The sequence below is a fragment of the Saimiri boliviensis genome, chromosome 20, assembly GCF_048565385.1.
Source record: "Saimiri boliviensis isolate mSaiBol1 chromosome 20, mSaiBol1.pri, whole genome shotgun sequence".
Classification (NCBI taxonomy): domain Eukaryota; kingdom Metazoa; phylum Chordata; class Mammalia; order Primates; family Cebidae; genus Saimiri; species Saimiri boliviensis.
In genome coordinates, this window is record NC_133468.1 from 35,469,026 (window position 1) to 35,493,134 (window position 24,109).

At 47.7% G+C, this 24,109-nt stretch overlaps 1 protein-coding gene across 8 annotated transcripts in view; it reads left to right on the forward strand.

Moving 5' to 3' along the window:
* Positions 1-6,875: 6,875 nt before the first annotated feature.
* GTF2I (general transcription factor IIi) overlaps positions 6,876-24,109 on the forward strand; it is a 108,393-nt gene continuing 91,159 nt past the window's right edge. For 6 of the 8 annotated variants that reach the window (XM_039460697.2, XM_039460700.2, XM_074390268.1 and 3 more), the window contains exon 1: positions 6,879-7,258. The gene's annotated coding sequence lies outside the window, so the exon portion shown is untranslated. Of the gene's footprint in view, positions 7,259-18,049; positions 18,168-24,109 lie in introns of all 8 variants that reach the window. The other 2 variants (XM_074390267.1, XM_074390270.1) reach the window with 2 other exon arrangements.

Here is a 24,109-nt window from a genome sequence, read left to right on the forward strand (position 1 = left end):
TATTTCATCACCCAGGTACTAAGCCTATTCAATAGTTATTTTTTCTGTTCCTCTTCCTTCTCCCACCGAGGCGGGCAGATCACCTGAGGTCGGGAGTTCGAGACCAGTCTGATCAACATGGAGAAACCCCACCTCTACAAAAAATACAAAATTCGCGTGGCGCAGTGGTGCAGGCCTGTAATCCCAGCTACTTGGGAGGCTGAGGTCAGAGAATCACTTGAATCCAGAAGGAGGTTGGAGTGAGCTGAGATCATGTCACTGCACTCTTATACAGAGTTTTATACAGTAAAACTCTGTATAAGAAAAAAAAAAAAAAAAAAAGGACTTTTTTCTTTTTTTTTTTGAGACGGAGTTTCGCTCTTGTTACCCAGGCTGGAGTGCAATGGCGCGATCTCGGCTCACCGCAACCTCCGCCTCCTGGGTTCAAGCAATTCTCCTGCCTCAGCCTCCTGAGTAGCTGGGATTACAGGCACGCGCCACCATGCCCAGCTAATTTTTTGTATTTTTAGTAGAGACGGGGTTTCACCATGTTGACCAGGATGGTCTCGATCTCTCGACCTCGTGATCCACCCGCCTCGGCCTCCCAAAGTGCTGGGATTACAGGCTTGAGCCACCGCGCCCGGCCGACTTTTTTCATATTAAAAAAAATGTTTTGAATCCTAAATAATACCATCTAGTATTTATATAACATGCACCCAAGTTGATAAAGTATTTTTATCTATATATCATCTGATTTCCCCAAATCACTGAAGGAGGTAGAGAAAATACTATAGAAGTTTTATATTTAACAATTTAAATTTAGGGCTTTATTTTTAAAAACTTAAATCTAAAAACTTTAAAATACAATGGCAACATTAACATAATCCTAAATAGCAGATAAAATTCATCTAAATCCTGCTACCCCAACAAAGAAAACTGTTTATTTCAACTGGTGCTATGTGAATATTCGTTTTACTATGCGGGCCAGATGCTCGCACAAAAGGCAGAGCAAGAGCTGGAAGATCTATTTAGATCGCATCTACATTATTAATTGTTATGAATAAATTATAACTTGGATTTTTTTTTTTCCACCTTTGGATGAGTTCTAAGGACAACACATACTGAAAAAGGTCATTTTCCATTCAGGATTCTAAAATTTCAAATTACTCAAACAACCGTTCAAAAACAGTTTTTGTGGTTTTTTTTTTTTTTTTTTTTTTGAGGCGGAGTCTCCCTTTGCTGCCGGGGCTGGAGTGCAATGGCATGATCCTGGCTCATTTCAATCTCTGCCCCCCGGGTTCAAGCGATTCTCCTGCCTCTGCCTCCAGGGTAGCTGGGATTATAGGTGCCTACCACCACGCCTGGTTAATTTTTTTATTTTTAGTAGAGACAGGGTTTTACCATCTTGGCCAGGCTGGTTTTAAACTCCTGACCTTGTGATCCACTTGCCTCAGCCTACGCAAAATTCTGGGATTACAGGCATGAGCCACTATGCCCGGACTCAAAAACAGTGTTTTATAATCAGTATTAAAAAGTATCACTGTGGGCCAGTCCCGGTGGCTCACACCTGTAATCCCAGCACTTTGGGAGGCCGACGTGGATGGATCACAGGGTCAGGCATTCAAGACCAGCGTGGCCGAGATGGTGAAACCCTGTCTCTACTAAAAACGCAAAAAATTAGCCAGGTGTGGTGGTGGGCGCCTGTAATCCCAGCTACGCTGGAGGCTGAGGCAGAGAATTCCTTGAACCCAGGAGGGGGAGGCTGCAGAGAGCCGAGATCTCGCCACTGCAATCCAGCCCCACCTCAGAAAAAAAGAGTATGATTGTGGTTGGGCATGTTGGCTCATGCCTGTAATCCCAGTACTTTGGGAGGCCGAGGTGAGGAGATCACTTGAGGTCAGGAGTTTGAGACCAGCCTGGCCAACATGGTGAAACTCGTCTCTACTAAAAATCCAAAATTAGCCAGATGTGGTGGTGTGCACCTATAATCCCAGCTACTAGGGAGGCTGGGGCAGGAGAATCGCTTGAACCTGGGAGGCAGAGACTGCAGTGAGCTGAGCTTTCACCAGTACACCCCCTCCTGGGCAACGGAGCGAGACTCCACCTCTAAATAAAATAAAATAGAATATATGAGGGAGGGTGGGTGCAGGTGCTCACACCTGTAATCAGCACTTTGGGAGGCTAAGGCAGGAGGATCTCTTGAAGCCAGGAGTTTGGAACCAGCCCGGTCAACATGGCAAGACCCCATCTCTACCAAAAAATATGATATAACAGAATCATCAAAAGTTTATTGTTTGGTTTCAAAAGAGCATCTTTAAAAAGAGCTCTATATGATCCCCAAACAAAGTGGTGTGACCATCCTTCTGTCACCATGGGGTTCAGGGATCCTAACCAGGGTCCCATGATCATGCGCTGTTTTTTTCTTTGTCTTTTTTTGTGATGGTGTCTCACACTTTTGCCCAGACTGGAGTGCAATAGCATGATCACAGCTCACTCACCGCAACCTCTGCCTCCGGGGTTCAAGAGATTCTCCTCCATCAGTCTCCCAAAGAGCTGGGATTACAGGCACAGGCCACTATGCTAATATTTTTTGTAATTTTCAGTAGAGATGAGGTTTCACCATGTTGGCCAGGCTGGTCTCAAACTCTTTTTATTTTATTTTATTTTATTTTATTTTGAGACAGAGTTTCGCTCTTGCTACTCAGGCTGGAGTGCAATGGCGCGATCTCGGCTCACCGCAACCTCCGCCTCCTGGGTTCAGGCAATTCTCCTGCCTCAGCCTCCTGAGTAGCTGGGATTACAGGCACGTGCCACCATGCCCGGCTAATTTTTTGTATTTTAAGTAGAGACGGGGTTTCACGAAGTTCACCAGGATGGTCTCGATCTCTTGACCTCGTGATCCACCCGCCTCGGCCTCCCAAAGTGCTGGGATTACAGGCGTGAGCCACTACACCCGGCATCAAACTCTTGACCTCAAGTGATTTGCCTGCCTCAGCCCCCACAAGCTGCTGGGATTACAGGCATAAGCCACTGTGCCCGGCCAGGAAATCTTCCTCTAAACATGAATGACAGATGCCTATACCAAGAGGTGCACACCAGACCGGGACTTCTCAGGAGCACCTCTCATTTCATGGTCACTCAGGACATAAGTGACCACGAGCTGGCAGTCCGACAGTTGGCAGAAGCATTCATGTTATTTCAACGATGTCTCTTTTTGTTAATGTTTAGCTTAGCCTGCAGATAAGCACCCATGTGATGTGACTTTTCCATTCTTCTGTATGTGGGAGATAAAGCCAAGTCAAATGGGCCTTGGCCAAGCTAGAGATGGATCTGGACCATATGTGAGCACTTCCACCAATTCAAAGGCATCTTCAGGTAGACTCTGGTCTTGGAGCTTTGTTGACTGCTTTCAAATAGCACACGGTGGCTCATACCTGTAATCCCAGCACCTTGGGAGGCGCAATCTTGGCCCACTGCAACTTCTGCCTCCTAGGTTTAAGCAATTCTCCTACCTCAGTCTCCAGAGTAGTTGGGACTACAGGTGCATGCCGCCACGCCTGGTTAATTTTTTATATTTTAGTTAAGACAAAAATCAGCCGAGTGTGGTGGTACACGCCTGTAATCCCAGCTAAGGCAGGACCGTTGCTTGAGATGGGGAGGTGGAGGTTGCAGTGAACCAAGATGGCACCACTGCACACCAGCCTGGGCACTAGAGTGACACTCCCTTCCCTGACAAAAATCAATAAATCAAATCAAATAAAGGAGGATTTCCTACCACATCACTCTTAGACACAAATCAACTGCTTTTTTTTTTTTTTTTTTTTTTTTTTTCAGACGGAGTTTCGCTCGTTATCCAGGCTGGAGTGCAATGGTGCGATCTTGGCTCACCGCAACCTCCGCCTCCTGGGTTCAGGCAATTCTCCTGCCTCAGCCTCCTGAGTAGCTGGGATTACAGGCACGCGCCACCATGCCCAGCTAATGTTTTGTATTTTTAGTAGAGACGGGGTTTCACCATGTTGACCAGGATGGTCTCGATCTCTTGACCTCATGATCCACCTGCCTCGGCCTCCCAAAGTGCTGGGATTACAGGCTTGAGCCACCGCGCCCGGCCCACAAATCAACTGTTTTTATCATCTGTTGCTCAGTCCCCAAAGGAGCAATCTGATCCTGTATTTGAAATAAACCTGGGCCCGATGCAGTACCTTGCACCTATAACCTCAGCACTTTGGAGGCCAAGGCAGGAGGCTCATTTGAGTTCAGGAAGTCAAGACTAGCCTGGGCAACATAGTGAGACCCATCTCTACAAAAAACAAAATTAGCTGGGTATGGTGGCACATACATGTTGTCCCAGGCACTAAGGCTAAGGCGGGAGGATCCCTTGCATCTGGAGTTGGAGGCTGCAGTGAGCTGTGATCGAGCCACTGCACTCCAGCCTGGATGAAACAGTGAGACCCTGTCTCAAAAACGGAAAAAAAAGTAAAACAAAACCCTAGCTTTGCAGAGAGATGGTATCCAGTGATTTATAACAATGGCCACAATTAATGTAGCATCTATACCACTAAGACGGAAAAATGGGTCAATGAATAGTGACAAGAGTTCCAACAAGCTGCCAGTTGGTAAGCAAGACCTTAATGAAGACAGAAAATGCAAAAGATTTATGACTGCAACACATGAATTTGAGGATTAGAAGCCTTAATGGCAAAATGCGCAGAAAAACGCTTGCCTGCATACACACTGCCTCAACAGAGACAGTTTTCTGACTAGAGGTAATTCAAAACCAGCTAATGTTGACCTAACCGTTTTAGGAATTGCTTCAATCTCAAAGAAGTTGGAGTTGTTTATGAAGAGGCAGCAAAATTCCACTGTGGGCCGGGCACGGTGGCTCACGCCTGTAATCTCAGCACTTTGGGAGGCTGAGGCAGGCAGATCACTTGAGGTCAGGAGTTTGAGAACAGTCTGGCCAACATGGTGAAACCCCATCTCTACTAAAAATACAAAAATTAGCCGGGCACGGTCTGCCTGTAATCCCAGCTACTCGGGAGGCTGAGGCAGGAGAATCGCTTGAACTCGGGAGGTTGCAGTGTGCTGAGAGCGTGCCGTGCCACTGCACTCCCGCCTGGGCGACAGAGCAAGACACTGTTTCAAAAACAAAAAATCCACTCTGAACCACTAAACAAATTCATAGAAGAAACGGACTACCTTCCAAACGTTTTCATGACGATAAGGTCCATCTTGGCTAAATGAACTTCTGCCATCCTGACTCACTTTGTAATGCTCTACCAAATTCTACTCCATGATTCAATTCCACAATACCCAGGGAATCCTCTTCCTGATCCCTCCAGGTGGAGAAGCCACTCTCCCCACAAAGCATACTCACTGAAGTGCTCAGCAGCTGAAATCTGTATCCTGTAGGCTGGCTGCTCGTACTAGAGTGAGTTACAGGCTTCTCACGAGTTAAATCTGTTCCTAAATATATGTCAGTGGCACGTGGTATTGGAAATAGAGAATTTAATTAAATATTCCTAAATGTCAATGAAATACAAGTGCAAAAAGAAAGTTGCTCTTGTGCAAACTTAATGAATGGCTTTCGGGACAATCGACAAAGGAGAGTCAAAATCGTATTAGCCGAGGACCGAAGGGATCCTACATATTGTGGGGGAGAGATCGCAAAAATGCAGGCTTCTGTAATCACATTGCTTCTCCGGTGAGCTTAGCGCTCTCCATGTATTTTAAAAGAAATCCAACATAAAGCTTCTAGAGGCTTTACTGGGTGCGGTCTGTGCGAGAGAGACGATGGGGAATGCCAATCGGAGAACCCAGATTCCAAAGAAAGGTTTTTTTGGACCCACATCAAAAGACTGGCTGCTCGGAAAGTTTTCTCGCGAGCGACAAAGGCTTGGAGGCTGGAAAAAGCGTCGTGATCGCCACCTACCGAGAAGCGGCGGGTGGGGGAAGGATGGCCGGCGTGGCCCGAATCCCCAGTGGGTGGTACTGGGTGGGGGGCATCATGAAATCACTCCATCTCGTGCTTTACATAAACATCTAAAAATCTCCGGCCTTGGGGTTGTAAAGTTTTGGAGTTTAACTTAGGCGAACCGTCATGTCTCACCATTTTCAAAACCCACCGGCTAGTGCAAGTTGAGAAGCGTAAAAATCACGGTTGGGGGACAAGTTTGAGTTAAATCGCCTCGCGGCCGACGGAACACAACGGGAGCTACGGGTCAGGATTTCTGCTCCCACTCCCTTGCAACTTTCCTTCCAAATCCTGAGGGAGAGGCGGAGGCGGAGGTCCAGGGCGGCATTAAAACACAAAGTCCCCTCCCCGCTCGCCTGTCCCAACCTGGGGGCAACGGTCTCTTTGGAGGCCAGCTTGGAAAACACGAGAGAGGAGTTCTTTGTGTCCCGAAGGGTGGCGCGGGGCGGAGGGACTCCCGTCGGCAGAGCACGGAGGGCGACGGGCCGGCCCGGGGCTCCCCGGCTTCGGCAGCGTCCCGGCTTCGCAATTTGCAAGGAATGTGGGGTGCAAGCGCAAGTGGGGGACTCGGCCGGCGGCCGGCGCGCGGCGGGAACGAAGCCGGAGCCGCCACCGGTCCCGATTTCCGTCCGTGCACCCCGGCTCCCCTCCCCCACCCGGTCGGCCGCGCAGGCCCCAGGTGCAGCCATGTTCTCGCTCCCACCACCCTCGCCTCCATTGACAGCCCTTGCCGGAGAGGGCCGGGCGCCGCGCTCGCCTCGTCCTCGGGTTCGGGGCTCGCCGGCGCGGTGCTTCCTGGGAGCTGTAGTCCCCAGCCCCCGCCGCCGCCTTGACGGGGAACGCATCTGAAACTACAACTCCCGCTGGGCGGCGCTGCGGGTGCGCACGCGCAGCGCGCCTTCGAGGAACAAAAAAAAAAGAAAAAAAAAAAGAAAAAAAAGGAGGAGGAGGAGGGTGAGAGAGAAGCTGGGAGAGCAGAGAAAAGGGGCCACCGGTCGCCCCCCCGCTTGCCCGCACGCGCTCTCCAGCCGCGGCTGCCCGCCTGCCGCGGTCACCCCGGCCTCTGCCTCTGTCCCCCAGTGATCGGATCAAGGCGCTGAGAGAGGCCCTGCCTGCAGGGCGGCCATGCGGCGGTGACAGGAGCGCGGCCGACAAGCACGGGCCCCTCGCCCCCTCGCCTCCCGCCCGCTCGCCAGCTCCCCTCCGCCGAGGCTGCTCCGCGGCGGCCGTAGCGCGCGCGCGGCCCACACTCGCCTCCCCTCGGCACCCCCGTCCCCGGCGCTGCCTGGAGGCGGCCGCACTCGGGTGAGTCCCTCTCGCCTCATCCCCGCGCCCTCTGCCCCCATCTCGGGGGGCCACTGCGAGCGCGGGGCCTTTATTGGAGACTTTGCCCCGCCGGGGCCCGCAGGGACAGGGCCCCGGGAGCCGCGGCCGGCCGCGCGCGCGGTGTGGGGCTTTGGGGGGCGCCCCTGCCTCCTCCCCCCACCCCCACCGCCTCGCCGGGCCTCGAGCCCCCGCCGGCCTTGGCAGTGGCCGAGACGAGGCGATGGGGGTGGGGCGGCACGGACGCGGTCGCGGGGGACGACAGTGGCACGCGCGCGCCTGGGTGCGCGTGGGGGAGGGGCGCGCGCGCCGGCCGGCGTGGGGTGGGGGGGCGCCTCGCGCGTGCGGTCCCGCGCGCGAGCGAGCGAGCGGCCCCGCGGGCTGCGCATGCCCCGCCGCGCTGATTGGCCGGCTGGGCGGTGCGGGGGCGCGCGCGGTGCCAGGCCCGAGCCGCCGTGGGGTCGCGCTCGCCTGGTGTATCTGGGGCTCCTGCGCCGGGGCAGCAGACGCGCGGGATTGGCCGACCGGCGCGGGGGCGGGGCCGCGCGTTGCCTGGTAACTGCGGCGGGCGGGGGAGCGGGAGCCCCGCCCCCTCCGCCCCGCCCCGCCCCGCTCCGCTCCCAGGTGGAGCCCGCAGTGGGCTTTGTCCCGGGCCGACCCGGCGCGCCTGCCCCGCCGGGCCTGTTCTTTGGGGGAAATAAACACAATGACCGGAAGGAAAACCTCAGCTTTAGGCCATGAAAATTAAGCCGTCTGGGTTCGGCCAGCACCCGGACGACGGGAGTGCAGGGGAAGAAGGAAAATGAAATGGAAATAGCTGTCCCTTGCCGCTCCCTTACTCCTCCACTTTTTCTGAATCCAAGTTTTGCCTTTTCCTGTAGTGAATTTTGTCCTTCCTAAGTTACGATTTTGCGCTCCTTTGCGGCGGGTGATGTTCAGATGTGGGGGTGCTGGAGTAGTGTCCACTCTTGCGGATGCGCGACTCTTGCCGACTTACCTCTTTAAAAAAAAAAATTACAAAAAATTAAAAAATTATTTCTAGAGACTCGGTCTCACTGTGTTGCCCAGGCTGGTCTCTAACCCCTAGAGACTCAAGCGATCGTCCCACCTTGGCCTCCCAAAGTGCTGGGATTACAGTTGTGAGCCACCCAGTTTGGCCTAGTTTTTCTTTTAGAAACAGGGTCTCTCTGTGTTGCCCTGGCTGAAGCACAGTGGCACAATCATAGGTCATAGCTCTTTGCAGCCTCCAGCACCTGGGGTCCAGTGATCCTCCTGCTTCAGCCTCCCTAGTGGCTGGGACTACAGGCACATGCTATCATGCCCAGCTAATTATTTTTTGTTTTTTGTTTTTTTTTGAGATGGAGTCTTGCTGTGTCACCCAGGCTGAAGTGCAGTGGCAAGATCCTGTCTCACTGCAACCTGTGCCTCCCGGGTTCAAGCGGTTCTCCTGCCTCAGCTTTCTGAGTAGCTGGATTACAGTTGTCTGCCACCATGCGGGGCTAATTTTTTTTTTTTTTTTTTTTGAAATGGGGTTTTGCAGTTGCTGCCCGGGCTGAAGTGCAGTGACGCAGTCTTGGCTCACTGCAACCTCTGTCTCCTGGGTTCAGCCGATTCTCTTGTCTCAGCCTCCCAGATAGCTGGGACTACAGGCACGTGCCACCGTGCCCAGCTACTTTTTTTTTTTTTTTTTGAGGTGGAGTTTTGCTCTTGTTGCTCTGGCTGAAGTTCAGTGGCACGATCTTGGCTCACTGCAACCTCTGCCTTCCGGGTTCAAGTGATTCTTCTGCCTCAGCCTCCCCAGTAGCTGCAATTACAGGCATGTGCCACACCGCCCAGCTAATTTTGTATTTTTAGTAGAGACGGGGTTTCTCCATGTTGGTCAGGCTGGTCTCAAACTCCCGACCTCTGGTGATCCACCTGCCTTGGCCTCCCAAGGTGCTGGGATTACAGACGTGAGCCACCGAGCCTGGCCTTAGTTTTTGTATTTTTAGTAGAGATGGCATTTCATCATGTTGGCCAGGCTGGTCTGCAACTCCAGAGCTCAAAGCAATCCGCCCGCCTCGGCCTCCCACCAAAGTGCTGGGATTACAGGTGGGAGCCACTGCACCCGGTCATGCCTGACTAATTTTTAATATTTTTTAAAGAGATGGGGTCTTCCTGTGCTGCCCAGGCTGGTCAGGAACTCCTGGCCTCTGGTGATCCTCCCGTTTAGGCCTCCGAAAGTGGTGGGAGTACTAGCCTGCCACCACTCTGGGCCTCTGCTCATTTAAATTCAACCTTGCTGCAGACAATGGCTTGATCAGCCAACAGTGCAGAGGAGAAGTCTCCAGGCCTTCAGGGAACAAAAGGGGAAGTTAGTTTGCAAATGAGAACACGCAGGTAGAGGGCCCTGCGGAGGCTGGGTCCCAGAGTTGAAGCCTAGGGTGTGGGATGACCGATATTTATTTATTTATTTATTTATTTATTTATTTATTGAGACAGAGTCTCACTCTGTCCCCAGGCGCCTAGCTGGAGTGCAGTGGCACAATCTCTGCTCACCGCAACCTCTGCCTCCCAGGTTCAAGCAATTCTCCTGCCTCAGCCTCCTGAGTAGCTGGGATTACAGGCATGTGCCATCATGCCCAGCTAATTTTTGTATTTTTAGTAGAGACGGGGTTTCACCGTGTTGGCCAGGCTGGTCTCGATCTTTTGACCTCGTGATCCGCCTGCCTCGGCTTCCCAAAGTGCTGGGATTACAGGCTTGAGCCACCGCGCCCGGCCGATTTTATTTCTTACTACAGGATTTTTCGGGGGCTGTTGCCTTGGCTTTCATTTCTCCTGCTTCTTGAGATCTTGGTCTTTTGCATGGAATGACTTTTTTCAGGCTATGGAAATCTTTCTTGCTCCTATGCAGCCACTTCTTAAGGTCTTCTCTCTTTCGTGGTTGTTGCTGTTGTTGTTGAGAGTGTCTCACTCTATCACCCAGGCTGGAGTGCAGTGGCTGATCTTGGCTCACTGCAACCTCCGCCTCCTGGGTTCAAGCAATTCTCCTGTCCCAGCCTCCTGAGTAGCTGGGACTGCCATCACGCCTGGCTAATTTTTGTCGTTTTTAATAGAGACAGGGTTTCACCATGTTGGCCAGTCTGGTCTCGACTTCCTGGCCTCAAGTGAACCACCTGCCTGGCCTCCAGAAGTGCTGGGGTTACAGGCGTGACCCACCGCACCAGCCTGAGGTCTTCTCTTATAGTCTCCCAGTCAACTTGTGTGCCCCTCTTCCTCACAGGGCACCTTCATTCTCCTTCCTCCTTCCCTTTCCTTCCTTCCCTCCCCGCTCCTCGCTTCCTTGCTTTTTTTCTACCTTACTCCCTCTTTCTCTCCTTCTCACTGCAGCCTCCATCTCCCGAGTTCACGCGATTCTCCTGCCTCGGTTTCCCGAGTAGCTGGGATTAACAGGCATGCGTCACCATGTCCGGCAAAGGGCACCTTTATTTTTCTTTGCATGTGGCCTCTCCACTGGGTGTTAAGCTCCAAGGGGCAGGGACAAGAAGCCTTTTCCTCCTTTTTCTTTCTCCCCCCACTTCCCTTCCCGTTTGGCATTGTCCTAGTGCCTTGCCTGTGGTGCTGCTAACACTGAGTGTCTTCGGTGCCAGCTGTGGCTCTTGAGCGCTTTGGGTGGGCAGCATTTTTCTTATTTAATCTTTTTAACGAGTCTGCAGTTCTACTCTATAGAGCGGAACAAGTCTCGAGAAGTTGGAGAGTTCTGTACTCTTGCTTACCTCGCACACGAACCTGGGCAGTGTGACCCAACCCCGAAGCCGAGGCTCCTGGGCATCCCCAGGAGCGCTGGCATGTGAGGATTCCACTTACTGGGCCCCACTTCCCAAGCTAATTTTGCCGGTCTGGGGTGTTACCCGAGAATTTGCATTTCTAATAGCTCTCCAAGGTGGTGGTGATGGCAGCTGCTCCCCGCACAGGCCTTTGGGAGCCATTCACAATGGTGCGAGATGAAGGGAGGGAAATAGATGGGAGATGTTTGCTTTTCCTTATTTTAAAATTAGATCTTGGCCAGGTGCAGTGGCTCACACCTATATAATCCCAGCACTTCGGGAGGCTGAGGCGGGTGAATCACTTGAGGTCAGCAGTCTCAGACCAGCCTGGCCAACATGGTGAAATCCCGTCTCTACTAAAAATACAAAAATTAGCCAGGTGTGGTGGCGTGTGTCTGTAGTTTCGGCTACTTGGGAGGCTGAGGCAGGGAAATCACTTGAACCCCGGGAGGCAGAGGTTGCGGTGAGATGAGATCGCTTCAGCCTGGGCAACAGATCGAGACTCTGTCTCAAAAAAATAAATAAATAAAATAAAATTAGACCTTCAAGAATCGAAAATAATTTGGACCACCGACTGTAGCTTGCTTGGAAAACTGGCTGAGAATTGAGAATTCCTGTTAGTGATGATTAGAAAGTTAAAAGTTTCATAGATCTCCAGTTTAAAAAGGGGCCATGGATTTAAATGCAGAATAGAATTGGAAATCTATGTTAAGCTTGGCTTTTTCCCACTCTCATTTATTTATTAATTTAATAACAGCAGGGGCGTTTGTTATATTATCTTCTTCAGATGCCGAAAGCGTCCCACACCCACCACACAGCAGGTTTGAGTGATGGGGCCACAGCTTGTAGTTCTGGTCCTTGGAGCAGGCGTCAGGGGGCCATTGTGTGCTGGGGGTCCTCTGCCGTGCGCCCCTCCAACAATTCAGCTTACTCAAATATGACTACAAATACTGCCATTTAAATGTAGGCTTTGGGGGTTCTTTTTGCAGGACGGGGAGGGTGTTAATTCTTGCTGAGAAAGATTTTTAGGTTTTTAAAATGATAATGGGTTTCTTTCTTGGGAAAATAACTGCAAATTAGGTGGGAAGAATGGTTTTAGTTGACAGTTAATGACCCCCCTCTCTCCCCCTCCACACCCTTTGGCGAGCTGTACACACTCCTCATAGGATCCCAACTTCCATGGCCACCATCCTGCTATGTTGTAGAATTTTTGATGACCTGTAGGTGGACAGGTTATTACCTAAAGGGGCTGAACACTGAACAGTTACTAAACACTTAATCTTTTCTGTTATTACTAGTTACCAGCTATTTGCATTGCATTTCACCTAATTGATTTCTACCATTGTTCCATTCTTTATTGATGACACGAAGTTTTACATAAACATGAGCTTTTGCAATATGCTTCATAACTGGGGGTGGTGTAATTAACATGAAATTGTCTTACCACTGGCTTCAATAAATGCATGTCAGATCATTTTTATGTCAGTCTAAGGGAAAGCATTTTTTGTTTTGCTTTGAGACGGAGTCTTGCTCTGTCGCCCAGGCTGGAGTGCAGTGGCGCCATTTCGACTCTGCGACCTCTTCGTCCCGGGCTCAAGAGATTCTTGTGCCTCAGCCTTGTCAGTAGCTGGGACTACAGGCGTGTGCCAACATGCCCAGCTAATGTTTTTGTATTTTTTCATAGAGATGGGGTTTTACCATGTTGGCCAGGCTGGTCTGCAACTCCTGACCACTGCCTTGGCCTCCCAAAGTGCTGAGATTACAGGCATGAACCACTGAGCCCAGTTAATTTATGGAGTGAAGTTTATTCATTGTTAATAACTGAAAGAAAGTAGAAAATACACCTAATCAGTTGCTTATTCTAATTGTAGAGTTGAGATACCGGGGAATCAGTAGGCTTAAACTGTCAGCATAGCTGTATGTAGACTCATACTCCGTTCACTGAAGTGTATTGAGGCTACCTACCTGGGGGAGTGAAACGCCTTAGTGTCTTAGAGGATGTGTGTTTTTATTTTATTTTTATTTTTTTGGGACAGAGTCTTGCTCTGTTGCCAGGCTGGTGTGCAGTGGCGCGATCTTGGCTAACTGCAGTCTCCACCTCTCCAGTAGCTGGGCTACAGACACGCACCACCATGCCCAGCTAATTTTTCTACTTTTAGTAGAGACAGGGTTTCACCATGTTGGCCAAGATGGTCTCGATCTCTTGACCTCATGATCCACCTGCCTCGGCCTCCAAAAGTGTTGGGATTACAGACGTCAGCCACCACGCCCGGCCTCTCTTTTATTTTATTATTACTATTTTTAAGACAGAGTCTTGCTCTGTCGCCCAGGCTGGAGTGTAGTGGTGCAATCTTGACTAACTGCAACCTCTGCCTCCCGTGTTCAAGCAGTTTTCCTGCCTCAGTCTCCTGAGCAGCTAGGACTACAGGCGCCTGCCACCAAACCCGGCGAATTTTTGTATTTTTAGTAGAGACGGGGTTTTACCATGTTGGTCAAGCTGGTCTCAAACTCCCGGCCTCAGCCTCCCAAAGTGCTGGGTGACAGGCATGAGCCACCATGTCTGGTGAGGATGTGTGTATCCTGTAAAAAGTGTGTGAATGTGTCATTGGAAGAAGGAAAGGTATTGCCTTGGTAATTCTTCATTCTCCATTCTTCCTCTTTCGTCCTTCACTGTTTTCCTTTTGTTCTGGAATTCTCCTTTCTGCAATACTCCTCTTTCTTTTCTTTTTCTTTTTTTCCTTCATAAAACTCTTGTTTTGGTATTCCATGCCTGTTTCGGGCAGTACTTATTTGTTTTTTACCACTTTGGCTTACTGAGAAAGTCAGAGAAAGTTCGATACAGCCAGGCACTGTCAGAATTGTTGGAGGGTTGGCTTGTTCTTCTTTGGTTGTAACTTGATTAAAGACTGTATAATTTTTATTTATTTATTTATTGAGATGGAGTCTCCTGTCACCAAGGATGAAAGTGCAGTGGTGTGATCTCAGCTCACTGCAACCTCCACCTCCCATGTTCAAGTGATTCTCCTGCCTCAGCCTCCCAAGTAGCTGGGATTACAGGTGTGGGGCACCATGCCCGGCTTATTTTTGTATTTTTTAGTAGAGATGGGATTTCACCGTGTTGCCCAGGCTGGTCTCAAACTGCTGACTTCAAGTGATCCACCCGCCTCAGCCTCCCAAAGTCCTGGGATTACAGGAGTGAGCCCTGGGACCCGGCAGGCACCCCATAGGATTTTTAAAGAATTGGTTACTTAAAAAGCATATCATGAGAGGGAAAACAAGTTTATAAATTGAGAGAGGGTTTATGGCTCCGTGGCTAGCGACGCAAGTTTGAAGAAGTCTGACTGCTTGGATTCCAGTCCTGGCCCTTGCCATTTCCTGGCTGTGTGACCTCGGGCGGTTCACTTCATCTTTGTGTGTTTCCGCTTTTTTTTTCCTTTTCTTTTTTGAGATAGTGACTCGCCCTGTCACCCAGGCTGGAATGCAGTGGTGTGATCTTGGCTCACTCCAACCCCTGTCTCTCGGGTTCAAGCGATTCTTGGATTCTTGTGCCTCGGCCTCCTGAGTAGCTGGGATTATAGGCGTGTGCCACCACGCCTGGCTAACTTTTATATTTTTAGCAGAGATGAGGTTTCACCATGTTGGCCAGGCTGGTCTCCAAACTCCTGACCTCAAGTGATCCGCCCAGTTCGGCCTCTCAAATGCTGGGATTACAGGCCTGAGCCACCACACCCAGCCCCTATTTTTAAAAATGGAGATGATGATAATAGAACATGTTTCGCTTCTAAGGGCTGTTGCAAGGATAGAGTTTAAGTGCTTAGATTGCTATCTGGCATGTAGTAGACACTCAAGAAATATCAAGTCATAAAAATATTATTATAAAGACTTTTGGGAAGTAATACTGACTACAGACAGTGGAGAATATTAACTGGGAGCTAAGGACTTGTTCCTCTCTGGGATTTTCCCCTATGACTGTTAGATTGTTTTGTTTTGTTTTGTTTTCGAGATGGAGTCTCGCTCTGTCACCCAGGCTGGAGTGCAGCAGCGTGATCCCAGCTCTCTGCAACCTCCACCTCTGCCTCCTGGGTTCAAGCGATTCTTCTGGTCTCAGCTTCCCAAGTAGCTGGAACTACAGACGTGTGCCACCATGCCCAGCTAATTTTTGTATTTTTTTTTTTAGTAGAGAAGGGGTTTCATTATATGTTGGCCAAGCTGGTCTGGAACTCCTGACCTCTGGTGATCTGCTCACCTCCGCCTCCCAAAGTGCTGGGATTCCAGGCATAAACCACGGTGCCTGATCAGAGCTTGACAGTTTGATGAAACCTGAAAATGCTACACTTTATATGTTGTTCATTATAATTTGTTATTTTTTTTATTTTTATTTTTTGAGACGGAGTTTCGCTCTTGTTACCCAGGCTGGAGTGCAATGGCGCGATCTCGGCTCACCGCAACCTCCACCTCCTGGGTTCAGGCAATTCTCCTGCCTCAGCCTCCTGAGTAGCTGGGATTACAGGCACATGCCACCATGCCCAGCTAATTTTTTGTATTTTTAGTAGAGACGAGGTTTCACCATGTTGACCAGAATGGTCTCGATCTCTCGACCTCGTGATCCACCCGCCTCGGCCTCCCAAAGTGCTGGGATTACAGGCTTGAGCCACCGCGCCCGGCTTATAATTTGTTATATTAGATATTTAGCTCTTACTGTTGACTATAACACATATAATGTGAGCAGAATTTTATCTAGATTGAGTTTTCAGACCAGTATTTGGTTTCAGGAAAATAAATAAGATATTGGAAGTGAAAAATTAAAAATTACTGGTGCATACCTGTAATCTCAGCTACTTGGGAGGCTGAGACAGGAGAATCAGTTGAACCCAGGAGGCGGAGGTTGCAGTGAGCTGAGATGGTGCCATGGCACTCCAGCCTGAGCACCAGAGCAAGACTCCATATTAAGAAAACAAAAACAAACCCCCTAAAACCCCAAAATCCTGTCTCTACTAAATATATAAAAATTAGCCAGAATGGTGACAGGTGCCTGGAATCCCAGCTGCTTGGGAGGCTGAGGCACGAGAATTACTTGAACCCAGGAGGTAGGTGGAGGTTGCAGTGAGCTGAGATCTTATCACTGCACTCCAGCCTGGGCGATAGAGCAAGATTCCATCTCAAAAAAGATAAAAGAAAGAAAACCCTGTAAGATGAATTTGCCCCTTTATGAAGAATAAATTTGTGTCTGCTATTCACACCATGAATGCCTCTTTCTTCGGAGTGGTTCCTTATAGTGTTGTTCTTGTTTGAATTGTGGTAATATATATTTAACACAAAAATTACCATTTTAACCTTTTTTTGGGGTGGGGGGAGGGACGGGGCGTCACTCTGTTGCCCAGGCTGGAGTGCAGTGGTATGGTTTCGGCTCACTGCAGCCTCTGCATCTTAGACTCAAGATGTTCTCGCACTCAGCCTCCTGAGTGGCTAGGACTGCAGGTGCATGCCACCACGTCTAGCTAAGTTTTTAATTTTTTTGTAGAGATGGGGGTCTCACTATGTTGCCTAGGCTGGTGTCCAACTCCTGAGCTCAAAGAGTCTGCCTGCATCTGCCTTCCAAAGTGCTGGGCTTAGAGACATGAGCCATGCTGCCCAGCCTGATTTTAACCATTTTTAAGTGTATGTATAATTTGGTGGTCCAGAACTTTTTTCCTTTTTTTTTTGGAGACAGGGTCCTGCTCTGTTGCCCAGGCTGGAGTGCAGTATATCCTCAAGTTCATCTGAGTGTCAGAATTTCCTTCGTTTTTAATCCTTTGGAGAGTTTTGGAGTTTTTGTTTCGTAGCATGGCAAAGCACATTTTGTGTGTGTGTGTGTGTGTGTGTGTGTGTGTGTGTGTGTGCGTGTGTGTATAAACTATACATGATTATATTATGGTGTGTACTTGGAAAAGCGGAGCATGATGAAGAGTTTGGTCCATAACATACCTGGCCATGTTGAACCCTGTTTAGCAGACACAGCCCAGGAAGTTTTCTGAGTATATAGGTCTCATGCTTTTGAGAATTGCTGCTTCTGTTTTGATCTCATTTGCATACACAGTCCTTAGAGATCTTATTTATTTATTTATTTAGAGACAGTCTTATACTCTGTCACCCAGGCTGGAGTACAGTGGCGTCATCTTGGCTCACTGCAACCTCCACCTCCCGGGTTCAAGCGATTCTCCTCCCTCAGCCCCCCGAGTGGCTGGGATTACAGGTGCCCACCACCATGGCCGGCTAATTTTTGTATTTTTGGTAAAGATGGGGTTTCACCATTTTGGCCAGGCTGGTCTCAGAACTCCTGACCTCGTGGTCCACCCACCTCGGCCTCCCAAAGTGCTGAGATTATAGTCATGAGCTACTGTGTCTGGCTAAGAAGGGACATTTTAAATTTTTTAAAAATAAATTAATATATGTTTATAGAGATGGAGTTTCTCTGTGTTGCCCAGGCTGGTCTCAAACTCCTGGGCTCAAGTGATTTTCTCACCTCAGTCTCCCAAAGTACTGAAATTCTGGTGTGAGCCACCGTACCTGGCCCAAAAGACAGGCTTTTTAATTTTTTTTTCTTCCAGCCTCCCCCACAGGCCCTTTTATCACATCAGGAACAGTAGCTATTTATTCACTTCTTAAGCATACTGATGGGCTCATCATACGAGGCCTCAGAACACCACATGCTTCTTGGAAAATACTGGTATTAGCAAATGACATTGAGAGCTTCGGGATAAAGAATCTTTTAGTTTAGTTTGCATATCCAGGCTAGTTTACTTATTTATTTATTTATTCATTTAGACAGTCACGCTCTGTCTCCCAGGCTGGAGTGCAGTGGCGCAATCTCAGCTCAGTGCAACCTCCACCTCCCAGGGTCAAGCGATTCTGATACCTTAGCCTCCTGAGTAGCTGGGGTTACAGGTGTGTACCACAATGCCCAGCTAATCTTTGTGTTTTTTGGTAGAGACAGAGTTTCATCACACTGGCCAGGCTGGTCTCGAACTCCTGACCTCAAGTGATCCACCCGCCTCGGTCTCGCAAGGTGCTGGGAACAGGCCTGAACCATCACGCCCAGCTGGAAGGTGACTTTTTAAACTTAAATTGTAAAATAATCTTTGAGGAGTGAATTTGACATAAGCAAATTTTCATGCACAAATGCCTTAAAAGGTACACACACTTAATTTCAAAGCAGTGATTTATTTTGATCCTTTCCTCATTAATTTTTCTGCTCTCTCAGAAAATAGGTTGTTTTATTTAGCAGTGATAATTAAAGCAGTTTGTTGGGAAATAAGCAATTTTCAGTTTATCAGGCTTGGATTTGAAGAGTTTTTATGTAAATTAATAGGTATATGTACATATATCTTAAAAATAACGATTTTAGTGAAGCTTAAATTATAAATGCTTGCTCAGTTCACTGAATGCTTTTGTGATGCACTTTATCAAGTACTAACCCACTTACTGATAGCAACCTTGTAAGTATGCAAACTGTTGTCATTTTCCAGACTAGTAAATTTGGGATTAAAGAGTCCCAGGGTCACCTGTTGGAGACAGGACTTGAATTCAGAACTTTTGCCTGATTGCAAAGCTGATCTTCATAATAGCTTTGCTCTGTTGCCTGCCTTCTGTGAACAGTGCATTTAAAAAAGTAAAGATGGCCGGGCACAGTGGCTCACATCTGTAATCCCAGCACTTGAGGAGGATGAGGTGGGCGGATCACGAGGTCAAGAGACCGAGACCATCCTGGCCAATAAGGTGAAACCCTGTCTCTACTAAAAATGCAAAAATCAGTTAGGTGTGGTGGCGTGTGCCTGTAGTCCCAACTACTTGGGAGGCAGAGGCAGGAGAATTGCTTGAACCTGGGAGGTGGAGGTTGCAGTGAGCTGGCATGCGCCATTGCACTCTAGGCTGGGCAACAGAGTGAGACTGTCTCAAAAAGAAAAGAAAAGAAAAGGGAAAAAAAACCCCTCAAGAACAAAGTAAAGATGGGCCTTTAGATAGTAGCTACTTAATTTTCATTTCTTCTTCCAAATGGGTTTTCCAAATGCAACTGAGTTTTAATAAATTTGGAGTCATGTCAAAGGGACACATTCTTTATGTGTTGGCAGAGCCAGCTTCTGCTGTTTAAAAATCTGGACTATCAGTTTAAAAGTATAATTAATACATATGCAAAAATGGTGTCTTAAGCTGTGGTGCAAGGAAAATAGGTCTTTCTGAATAGCTGATAAGACTTTTTCTTGTTTGTTTGCCTTTTAAGGATGTGCTTTTTGCTACTGTGAAACTCAGAACTGAACTTTAATCCACTGATTGCACAGATCCTTCTGATTTTTTTTTTTTTTTTTTTTTGAGACAGAGTCTGAGACAGTGTTGCCCAGGCTGGACTGCAGTGGTGTGATATCTCGACTCATTGCAACCTCCGCCTCCCAAGTTCAAGCAATTCTCCCGCCTCAGCCTCCCGAGTAGCTGGGATTATAGGCAGGTGCCACCACACCCAGCTAATTTTTGTATTTTTAGTAGAGAGGGGGTTTCACCATGATTTCCAGGCTGGTCTTGAACTCCTGACCTCAGGCAATCTGCCCACCTCCGCCTCCCAAAGCTCTGGGATTACAGTCATGAGCCACTGCACCCAGCTAGCTCTTTTCTTTATTATTTTGACATTCTTTCCTTCACCTGGCTTGTTAAAAAAGTGAAATTTAGCTATTAGCTAAGTTTCTTTCTTTTTTTTTTTTTTTTTGAGACGGCACTTGCTCTGCCACCCAGGCTGGAGTGCAATGGTGTGATCTTGACTCACTGCAACCTCCGCCTCCCAAGTTCAAGCGATTCTCCCGCCTCAGCCTCCAGAGTAGCTGGGATTATACATGCCCGCCACCACACCCAGCTAATTTTTGTATTTTTAGTAGTGACGGGGTTTCACCATGTTGGCCAGGCTGGTCTTGAACTCCTGACCTCATGATACACCCGCCTTGGCCTCCCAAAGTGCGGGGATTACAGGCATGAGCCACCATGCCTGGCCTTTTTTTTTTTTTAATGGAGTCATCATACTAAGTTTTAAGTATGAATACAACACAGTTGCAAATCATTTCATATCTTAACCCTTCAAATGTATTTTTTCTTTCGGGATATTTATTTGCTGATATAATTGCCAGCTTTATTTCAGCAGATAGCAATTAATTTGCTCTCTTAAAATGTGTGCATGAGCTGCTAGAAAAATTTCACAGCTGGCTGGGCATGGTGTCTCACGCCAAGGCCAAGATGGGAGGATTGCTTGAGCGTAGGAATTTGACAGCCTGGACAACATAGTGAGACCCTGTCTCTAACAAAAAAATAAAAAAGTTAGCCAAGTGTAGTGGTGCATACCTGCAGTCAGCTACAGTGAAGGTTGAGGTGGGAGGATTGCTTGAACCCAGGAGGTTGAGGCTACAGTAAGCTGTGACTCTGCCACTGCACTCCAGCCTAGGCGACAGAGCAAGACCCCGTCTCAAAAGGAAAAAAAAAATTCAAGCCCTTGATTTAAAAATCAATCCTGATTAACGATTTAGCTTAGGGATTTCTTACTGTATATGGAAGTACTTGCCATTATATATATATGAAGTTTAAATTATAAATGCTCATATACATATAAGTTAAACATTAAAGTCAAGTGAACCAAAATGAGTTCTTTGGCTTTATTTCTTGTCTGCTGAAGTGTATATGTTAATATAAATTGTGATGGTTTATATCCTGCTATTAAATATTTGTGAAATAGAACCTATGTTCAGGCATGGTGGCTCACACCTGTAATCTCAGCACTTTGGGAGACCGAGGTGGGTGGACTGCCTGAGCTCAGAAGTTTGAGACCAGCCTGGGCAACATGGTGAAACCCCATCTCTACTAAAATTACAAAAAATTAGCCGGATGTGGTGGTGTACCCCTGTAATCCCAGCTACTTGGGAGACTGAGGCAGGAGAACGGCTTGAAGCTGGGAGGTGTAGGTTGCAGTGAGCTGAGATGGCGCCATTGCACTGCAGCCTGGACAACAGAGTGAGACTCTGTCACAAAAATAAACCAAAAAACCCAGAACCTCTGAATTGCTGACCTAATTTATTTTCCTTTGGAAAATACCTATTAAGCCCATGTAGATAAACTTAGAATTAAAGTATTGTTCAATATAAGCAAGGAGTACCGAAGCCCTGCCTCTTTCAGGTCTAGGGTAGTCACTGGTGAACTTACCTTTTCTAAGACATTATGTACAGTAAACAGGAAGCTCTCTATTGGAGGATATGTCAAAGCTGGAGTTTGGACTAAAATACCAAAGACAGTAGCATCAACAATAACTAACTTAGTGGTTTTTTGTTTTTTGAGACTGAATTTCGCTTTCATTGCACCATCTGGAGTGCAATGACGCGATCTTGGCTCACTGCAAGCTCTGCCTTCAGGCTTCACGTGATTCTCCTCAGCCTCCCGAGTAGCTGGGATTGTAAGCATGTGCCATCACACCTGGCTAATGTTGTATTTTTAGTAGAGACAGGGTTTCTCCGTGTTGGCCAGGCTGATCTCAAAACTCCTGACCTTAGGTGATCCACCTGCCTCGGCCTCCCAAAGTGCTGGGATTACAGGCATGAGCCACCGCGCCCGGCCTGAAAATAACTCTTTTTAGTATTGAGGAATCCCATTTCTTTGAGAGGAGTTCATGGACTTAAATACCATTATAGTCGTTGTCTAAGCCCTTGAAAACTTAATGTTTTTCTGAAGTATAAATTTGTAGATAATGTGCAACTGTGGTTAAAAAAAGAAAAAAAATGTAGATAATGGAATTTGAAAAATATTTAAAATCTGATTAAATTTTACAGTGTATGGTATGGTTTGAAAGAGAATGGGGGGCTGGGCGTGGTGGTTCACGCCTGTAATCCCAGCACTTTGGGAGGCCAGGGTTAGTAGGTCTCTAGAGGTGAGGAGTTGGAGACCAGCCTGCTAACATAGCAAAACCTCATCTCTACTAAAAATGGAAAAATTAGCTGGGTGTGGTGGCGGGCACCTGTAGTCCCAGCTACTCAGGAGGCTAAGGCAGGAGAATCGCTTGAACCTGGGGAGGGGCAGAGGTTGCAGTGAGCCAAGATCACGTCACTGCACTGCAGCCTGGGTGACAGAGTGAGACTCCATCTCAAACAAACAAACGAAGAAAACAAAAAGGAGAAAGAGAATGGAGAATTGAGGCCATCTAGTCAGTTGGATAGATCTGGAATCTATTCTTAGTAATTCGGTGATCTCGGGCAATTTATATCGTCTTTTAAGTTATCAGCTGTTCACCTGGCTTGGTGCCTCCTGCCTGTAGTCCCAGCACTTTGGTAGGCCGAGGTGGGTGGATTACTTGAGGTCAGGAGTTCGAGACCAGCGTGGCCAATATGGTGAAACCCCATCTCTACTAAAAATACAAAACTTACCCGGGCATGGTGGCACACACCTGTAGTCCCAGCTACTTGGTAGACTGAGGTAGCAGAATTGGTTGAAACTGGGAGGATTGAGGTTTCATTGAGCTGAGACTGCACCACTGCACTCCAGCCTGGGTGACAGAGTGAGACTCACACCTGTAATCCCAGCACTTCGAGAGGCTAAGGTGGGCAGACCACTGTGTCAGGAGTTTGAGACCATCCTGGCGAATATGGTGAAACCCCATCTCTACTAAAAATAGAAAACTAGCTGGGCATGGTGGCACGAGTCTGTAGTGCCAGCTACTCGGGAGACTGAGGCAGGAGAATCACTTGAACCTGGGAGGCAGAGATGGCAGTGAGCCTAGATCGTGCCACTGCACTCCACTGTACTCTGGGCAACAGAGAGACTCCATCTCAAAAAAAAAGTTATCAGCTGTTCTTAGGTTATAAAAGATCTGTTTTGTAAATTGTATCAAGCAGATGTCAACCATTTATAATAAACATATCGAGATATGAAGTTAATTTCTTTGCTGTCATTTGAAAGGCAAACTAATAGGGTCAGCAAACTACCTGAAACACATTCTCATCGAAAAAGTAAATTTAAAGCACATCTTCTGTAGCCAGGCGTGGTGATAGATGCCTGTAGTCCCAGCTAATTGGGAGGCTGAGGTGGGAGGATCTTTTGAGCTGAGGAGTTTGCACCCAATCTTGGGCAACATAGTGAGATCCTTATCTAAAAAAAAAAAAAAGAAAAATCCCCAACAAAGCACATTTTCTGTAGAAGCTACTCAGTGGACATAATTAGAACAAATGGTAGTGTGTTGAAAAAATTAAGATATTTAGTGCAAACCACATGTCCAGGAAAAAAAAAATTAAATAAAAACATTAAGACATTTACAAAGTCTGTGTTTACAATCCGAACTGATCATATTAAATGTATACTGACATTTTAGGGATGAATAAATTTTCTTCTGAAAAACATTTTAGTTTTGGCTTTTAGCACTTAGTAATTATAGGGAGAACATGGAAATATTAAATACCAACAATTTGGCTGGGCGTGGTGGCTCACGCCTGTAATCCCAACACTTGAGGAGGCTGAGGTGGGCAGATCATTTGAGGTCAGGGGTTCGGGACCAGCCTGGCCAACATGGGAAAACCCCATCTCTACTACAGATACAAAAAAAAAAACTAGCCAGTTGTGGTGGCAGGCACCTGTTACCCAGCTGCTTAGGAGGTGGAGCCAGGGGAATTGCTTGAACTTGGCAGGGTGGGGGGCGGGAATGGAGGTTACAGTGAGACGAGATGATGCCCCTGTATTCCAGCCTGGGTTTTAGAGTGAGACTCCATCTCCAAAAAACAAACAAAAAATCCCAACAATTTCAGAGATAAAATGATTTAGGCAGCCTAAAAGATTGCCAAAATATAGTATTACATGATAATCTAATTTTAATGCAACTGAATCCTGGTTTAGAATAAAGTCAGCTGATTCAACTATTAGTATTAGATCCTTTGCATTTATTTTAAGCACCATTTCAGGACAAAATATCTAACATTTTACTGATGAGTTTTAACTTTTTCTTAGCGTTTACTGTTTTGAGGAAATTACTTTTTAAAAGTTT